An 8,448-nucleotide genomic window follows, 5' to 3' on the forward strand; every position below is an offset into this window, starting at 1 on the left:
CACAGCTTTTTATGTTAATAAACATGTTGAACAGGAACGAGGAGTTCCAAGATTAGTTATAAATTATAAACCCCTTAATAAGGTTTTAAAATGGATTCGATATCCAATCCCTAATAAAAAGGATTTATTAGATCGTTTTCATAATGCGATTATATTTTCTAAATTTGATTTAAAATCAGGTTATTGGCATATCCAAATAGCAAGCGGGAAGCGATAAATATAAAGCGCTTTTTAATGTCCCAATTGGACAATTTGAATGGAATGTTATGCCTTTTGGGTTGAAGAATGCCCCTTCAGAATTTCAAAAAATTATGAATGATATTTTTATGGCTTATAGCAATTTTATCATTGTTTATATCGATGATATTTTAGTATTTTCAAATACTATTGAAATGCATTTTAAACATCTTGATATATTCAAGAAAATTATTATTCAAAATGGTTTAGTTATATCTAAGCCAAAAATGTCACTTTTTCAAACAAAAGTCAGATTTTTAGGTCATAATATTGAAAAAGGAAAAATTATTCCTATTAATAGAAGTATAGAATTTGCTTCTAAATTTCCTGATATTATTACTGATAAAACTCAACTTCAAAGATTTCTTGGAAGTTTAAATTATATTTCACCATTTTATAAAGATTTGGCCCAAGACACATCTATTTTATATGATAGATTAAAAAAGATTTCAAAACCTTGGACTGATGCTCACACACAAGCAGTTCAAAAGATCAAGGGGAAAGTTAATAATCTTCCCTGTCTTACTTTAGCCAATCCTAATTGGCAAAAAATTATTGAAACTGATGCCTCTGATATTGGCTATGGAGGAATACTTAAACAGCTTTCTCCAAATGATAAACAAGAATATTTAGTCCAGTTTTATTCTGGCAAATGGAATAATAGTCAAAAGAACTATGCTACGATAGCAAAAGAAATTCTTGCTATAGTTAAATGTGTTCTTAAATTTTAAGGTGATTTATATAATCAAAAGTTTTTAATAAAAACTGACTGCCAAGCAGCTAAATTTATGTTTAATAAAGATTGTAAACATGATGTTTCTAAACAAATGTTTGTCAGATGGCAAGCTCTTTTAGCACCATTTGATTTCAAAATTCATTATAAAAAAGGGAATTGATAATAGTCTCCCTGATTTTCTCACTAGAGAATATTTAAGTTCATAACTGTCATTTTCTCATTTGCAGGATGAGACCCACATTGACACCTCCCTCTAATAGAGGAAGGGGAAGAGGACAAAAAGGAACGGGCAGAGGCACTGTTCTTGCCCAAATGGGTAACAAAAGGCTAATAGCCGACAATATTGCAGAAACTTCTGGTAATACCCAGAAATAAATCACTTATGCTGAATATCTTGCTTTCATAGAAGCACAGAAAAAAGGGGATAATATGCCTCCATCATATTCCAGTGCTCTCGTAATTGATGATAATGAGGACACTGATTCATATGAAGAAAATGTTCATCGAGAGTTAATAATTCTCCTTGAAAATGATGATCTCCAATGGAAGGATGAACCTTGGCAAATAATGCAAAGGTATTTTGATACAGCGTCATACGCTACTCCGACTTATAAATATCGAATGAATTATAAAATGATCCTTTCATATATAGGATCAGCTGAATTCCAGCATTTTTATCCTGCTAATAGCAAAAAGATTTATAACTTTTCAAAAATTATCATCAAAAAGATATTTTCTCCAAATGAATGGGGAATAAGTCCATTAAAGGATAGGGATTATATCCACCTAGAACAGAAGGTCCTAGTTAAATTTAATTATTAGGATTATGTTGAAAGCTTTAATAAAGCTTTTTTATATGAGAATCCTAATAGGAAACACTCATGGTTTATAAAAATCTGTGCCAATGTTTATAAACAGGGCATTCCAAATTGGTTTTATCAATGGTGGATCCATTATGGTCCAACCATAAAATCTTTACCAGAACCCTTCAAGAGTTTATATACTGAATGGGTTGATGTTTCTCCAAAAATTATAGATTTGGAAAATAATATTACTTTCTCTGAAGAAATTTCTAATATGTATTTCTTCATTGAATTTTCTATTCCATGGATTATGAAATGGTCAGTTGAAGTGGGTTATACCCTGTAAAATATGCCTTGCTTAAACAAAAATTTTTATACAAAATTCTGGAGAAAATTGATTCAAAAATCAAAAGACGGAACTATCCCAGGACAAGATTTAATAAATCAAATTAAAACTACTATTGCACATTATAAGGACTCCATTAACTCCATACAGAAGGAGGTTTCTAGTCCCTTTGAGCATATTGCTAGAAAAATTCAGATGAAGAAAGGAGCAATTCCCCCAGAACAACTTATAGCCACATATACGTGGAGGAATTTAAATCTAACTTAATGCAACATCTTAATATGGAAGCTATTTCTGATACATCAATGGCATCTGTTGGTCATACCACTGATAATGATGATGAAGAAGAAGAAGAAGACTATAATACTCAAGTCTTAGCAGGAGAATCTCAAAATCCAGATAATACCGAGGACTTTTCACAATTTGAGGCCCAATTCATTGGCCAGACGGAAGAATCTTCTAGCTCTACAAAAGAAAAGGGCAAGACACCGATGAAATAATTGGTGGGACCCGCCACTAGGCGGCTACTTTAATAAAAGAGGAATCTGCTTTTATAAAGCAGCTTTAATTATTAGTATTGTAATAATTATGTTTTTACTTTCGGCTACTTTTGACCGCTTTTGCTTTTTACTTTAGTTTTACTTTTTATCTGGCCATGATGTTGTCGGCCTTTATTTTTGATTTTGTTGTTTAGTATTCATGATCCGTTATATAAGGATCATTCTTCTAAGTTTAGAGGCAAGTATTGGATCCCCCAAGCACAAGCCTCCTACCACTCTCTCTTCTGTAAAAATTCTCTCATAAATAAAAGTTTGTTTGTATAAGTTCTTTTTCTGCTGAGCACAACCTTCATTCTTAAGGTATAAATTTTTATTTTTCTTTTTAAATTTTATTTTATTCAGTCTATGTTTAGCCTCATAGGCTAAATACTCCGTTGAATTACGTCACACTAGACTACTGAGATCATGGTAATAATGCTTTAATGCATCATGATCAAAGCCAAAACATGATGTTCAAGGTTAGGTAGAGACTGAGCCAGGCGGACTGTTCATAACCAGGCGGTGGTCCTGTTGTTAGCCCGCTTAGCTGAGGATGGCGTTTTAGGGCATTTGTTGGACTTGTTCTAGTAGGAACAATCCCAACGCCATGGTCGGTAACCTAGTAAAACACAGTTGTTACCTAGATGGCATCATGTGGCGGCGTGATCCTGCTGTGTTATATCAGATTTCTTGGAAGTTTAAATTATATTTCACCATTTTATAAAGATTTGACCCAAGACACATCTATTTTATATGATAGATAATAATTAGGAGAATTTTGTGGACAGTTTGGTATGGACGTTCCACAATCTTCTAAGAAGCCTTATAGGCATAAGAAAAAGCAGGATCGCGCCGCCACATGATGCCATCTAGGTAACAACTGTGTTTTACTAGGTTTCGACCCTAGCGTTGGGGTTGTTCCTACCAGAACAAGTCCAACAAACGCCCTAAAACGCCATCATTACAATACTAATAATTAAAGCTGCTTTATAAAAGCAGATTCCTCTTTTATTAAAGTAGCCGCCTAGTGGCGGGTCCCACCAATTATTTCATCGGTGTCTTGCCCTTGTCTTTTGTAGAGCTGGAAGATTCTTCCGTCTGGCCAATGAATTGGGCCGCAAATTGTGAAAAGTCCTCGGTATTAGCTGGACTTTGAGATTCTCCTGCTAAGACTTGAGTATTATAGTCTTCTTCTTCTTCTTCTTCTTCTTCTTCTTCTTCTTCTTCTTCTTCTTCTTCATCATCATTATCAGTGGTATGACCGACAGATGCCATTGATGTATCAGAAATAGCTTCCATATTAAGATGCTGCATTAAATTAGATTTAAATTCCTCCACGTATGTGGCTATAAGCTGTTCTGGGGGAATTGCTCCTTTCTTCATCTGGATTTTTCGAGCAATATGCTCAAAGGGACTAGAAACCTCCTTCTGTCTGGAGTTAATGGAGTCCTTATAATGTGCAATAGTAGTTTTAATTTGATTTATTAAATCTTGTCCTGGGATAGTTCTGTCTTTTGATTTTTGAATCAATTTTCTCCAGAATTTTGTATAAAAAATTCTGTTTACGCAAGGCATATTTTGCGGGGTATAACCCACTTCAACTGACCATTTCATAATCCATGGAATAGAAAATTCAATGAAGAAATACATATTAGAAATTTCTTCAAAGAAAGTATCCAAATCTATAATTTTTGGAGAAACATCAACCCATTCAATACATAAACTCTTGAAGGGTTCGGGTAAAGATTTTACCGTTGGACCATAATGGATCCACCATTGATAAAACTAATTTGGAATGCCCTGTTTATAAACATTGGCACAGATTTTTATAAACCATGAGTGTTTCCTAGTAGGATCCTCATATGAAAAAGCTTTATTAAAGCTTTCAACATAATCCCAATAATTAAATTTAACTGGGACTTTCTATTCTGGGTGGATATAATCCCTATCCTTTAATGGACTTATTCCCATTCAGTTAGAGAAAATATCTTTTTTATGATAATTTTTGAAAAGTTATAAATCTTTTTGCTATTAACAGGATAAAAATGCTGGGATTCAGCTGACCCTGTATATGAAAGGATCATTTCATAATTCATCAGCCTTGTGTTAAACCTAAGGAAGACGATGAGTTTTATAAACCTGTTTCCCAATTTAGGGAAGCCAGTCTTCATGTTTTAGACGGTAATAACCTTGTTGACCTCCTTAAACATATTAAAGATCCCAATCTTAGGTCCCAAATTATAGACCAAATAGGTTCAAAATAGCAGTCCCAAGAAGAACCAACTGCTGTAGAAATTAGAGAACCTACAGGGCCTTATACTATGGCTGGAGTCAAGCAACTCCTCCAAGAACGCCGGAATATCGTAAGTACACCGGCAACCACCCAAGATTTAGAAAGAGACGTTTATAACCTTAAGCAAGAAATTTCCACCTTTCTTGAAGGAAAAGGAAAACAAGTTATAAAAACACCAGTTTATAATACTATAGAAGACCTACCAGTTGATAACACCGTAAAAACTGTCACTACGGAAGAAGGAGAAAGTAAACCATTTTGAATAATAATTTTCTTGAATATATCAAGATTTTTGAAATGCATTTCAATAGTATTTGAAAATACTAAAATATCATCGATATAAACAATGATAAAATTGCTATAAGCCATAAAAATATCATTCATAATTTTTTAAAATTCTGAAGGGGCATTCTTCAGTCCAAAAGGCATAACACTCCATTCAAATTATCCAATTGGGACATTAAAAGCAGTTTTATATTTATCTGCTTCGGCTATTTGGATTTGCCAATAACCTGATTTTAAATCAAATTTAGAAAATATAATCGCATTATGAAGACGATCTAATAAATCCTTTTTATTAGAGATTGGATATTGAATCCATTTTAAAACTTTATTAAGGGGTTTATAATTTATAACCAATCTTGGAACTCCTCGTTCCTGTTCAGCATGTTTATTAATATAAAAACCTGTGCATGACTATGGAGATTTCGAAGATCTTATAAGACCTTTCTGTAAAAGAGAAGAAATCTCATTTTTGCATAATTCCAAATATTCGGAATTCATTTGACATGGTCTTGATTTAGTAGGAATATTATTTTCAGAAAAAGATTCTTCATATGGAAGAGTGACAATATGTCTTTTCCTGTCCCAAAAAGCATTAGGATGATCACTACAAATTTGTAGAGAAAATTATTATTATTATTATTATTATTATTATTATTATTATTATTATCTCTTTTAAAATCTGACCAACTAGTTTTTAATGGGGTCTTATTTTTAAATATCCAATTAGCGGGCACGTTTTAAATTTGGGCTATTTGTTGATTTTTGCATACTCACCCGCCTATATATACATGATATATACATAAGTATACATATATATACATATATATATACATACACATATATATACATACACACACACACACACACACACACACACACACACACATATATATATATATATATATATATATATATATATATATATATATATATATATATATATATGACCAATTAGTTTTAAATGGGGCCTTATTTTTTAAATATTCAATTAGTGGACATCGTTTTAAATTTGGGCTATTTGTTGAATTTTGCATACTCACCCACCTATATATACATGATATATATATGGGTTTTGCTAACCTACAACATGAAGGTTGTAGGTTAGCATTGTACTCATTTTGTATTTTCCTTAAATGCCCTTACCATCATACCTATTACACATTAATAGTGAGGACTTTCTGGTCTTTTTATCTAAAATCTACAGCAAAAAAATTCTTTCCCAGTAAAAACTCCCGCTCCCCCTTTTATCTCTTCTTTTCCGCACAGATGCCTGAGAAAGAAAAATTAGTAGATCAAAGTAGGACACCCCTTTTATATAACTTTATTTCTTTTCATAATCTGCTTTTCCAAACTATTTTCGAGTAAAAATTATCCATTAGAGATCAATTGGGATTTGAGTGATCACTCTATTGATTTCTCATCTCTACAAGTCATTTAAAAAATCATGATTGAATTGCCTTATTTTATTATTCTGCTTTCAAGAACTTATGGGGTTTTGGAGGAAAGGAGTGGAGACGGATGAAGACAAATATGAGTTAGGAGGAATTGGGTCAGTGGAGCAAAGACTATAGTTGAATAATCTTGAGATTGAAGGTCACAATTTTGAGTCACAGTTAAGGTGGTGGAGACAAGAAGTATGAGAGAGAGGGAAAGAAAGGGAAATCGGGGGAGGGTTTTGGGCGTAACAAATGTTTTTGGTTTAATTTTTCATAAAATGACCAAAAAACATTGCATATTAATGTTTTAGAATATATTTGTAGGGGCATTTAAGGAAAACACAAAATGGGTACAATGCTAACCTACAACCTTCATGTTGTAGGTTAGCAAAACCCTATATATATGTGTGTGTGTGCGTGTGTATGTGTAAATGAGTCACAGTTAAGGTGGTGGAGACAAGAAGTATGAGAGAGAGGGAAAGAAAGGGAAATCGGGGGAGGGTTTTGGGCGTAACAAATGTTTTTGGTTTAATTTTTCATAAAATGACCAAAAAACATTGCATATTAATGTTTTAGAATAAATTTGTAGGGGCATTTAAGGAAAACACAAAATGGGTACAATGCTAACCTACAACCTTCGTGTTGTAGGTTAGCAAAACCCTATATATATGTGTGTGTGTGTGCGTGTGTGTGTGTGTGTAAATGAGATATGGGAAGAAGGGTGAGGTGTTATATACGTATAACCACCTGATCAGTTGACATATTATGATATTATCGCGGACGCAAGATGCCCGGACGCGGGATATATGGTATAAATGGATCGGGCCGTTCGTTTCGCGGCAACATATATGATGATGATATAATATAGTTATGGATCGGGTTGCACGTTCTGCAACACTATTATGTTATATATGTATGAAAAATATTTTTTTTTTTAAAAGAAAACTAAGCATGCATGATATTCGCCTTAAGAGGCAATCAGATGTACAGGTTATCCTTATCTCATGTTATGTTCTGGATTTCTTGTTATGTTACTATTCATGCCTTACATACTCAGTACATCGCTCGTACTGACGTCCTTTCTTGGGGACACTGCGTTCATGCCCGCAGGAAAGTAGGGTGACGGATCTGATCCTTAAGAGCTTCATCAGCGGAGGCTCAGGAGTGCTCCATTTGTTTCAAAGCTGCAGTTTATTGGTATTACTCTTTGTATATATATCCTTGGGCATGGTGGAGTCCTGCCCCGTCTTCACGGATTCCTGTATTCTATATAGAGGCTCTTAGACAAATGTGTGTAGCTAGAAGTCCCACACAAATATCAGTTCATATTGTTGTATTATATTATGGCAGCCTTATTGGCTTGTATTTATGGGCATAGCTGTTGTTGATTATATAGAGATGTGTCACTATATTGTAATATGTGCCCTTACAGAGTATGACGCCTATGAGATATCTTTGTGGTCCACCTAGAAATGATTATGAGATGTATGTTCAGGGGTGCTCGGTGGGTTAGCTCCAGGTGCCCGTCATAGCCCTCTGGTTGGGTCGTGACACTCCATCTCGGGCACACCTCGAGGCCACTTCAGAGCAGACTATGCATGATATTATGGCTCGTGTTGTACTCTATTTAGATGCCCAACAGGCTGCAATTGGTGTTACTACTCTGGGCGGAGGTTCGCAGACTAGAGTTGGGGTGCAGACCCCTGAGCATAGATAAACTCGTACAGCGTACCCTGCTGCGACTGTGGCTCTACGGATAGATACCTTCCTAGC

Source organism: Lycium ferocissimum, chromosome 11, assembly GCF_029784015.1.
Source record: "Lycium ferocissimum isolate CSIRO_LF1 chromosome 11, AGI_CSIRO_Lferr_CH_V1, whole genome shotgun sequence".
NCBI lineage: Eukaryota > Viridiplantae > Streptophyta > Magnoliopsida > Solanales > Solanaceae > Lycium > Lycium ferocissimum.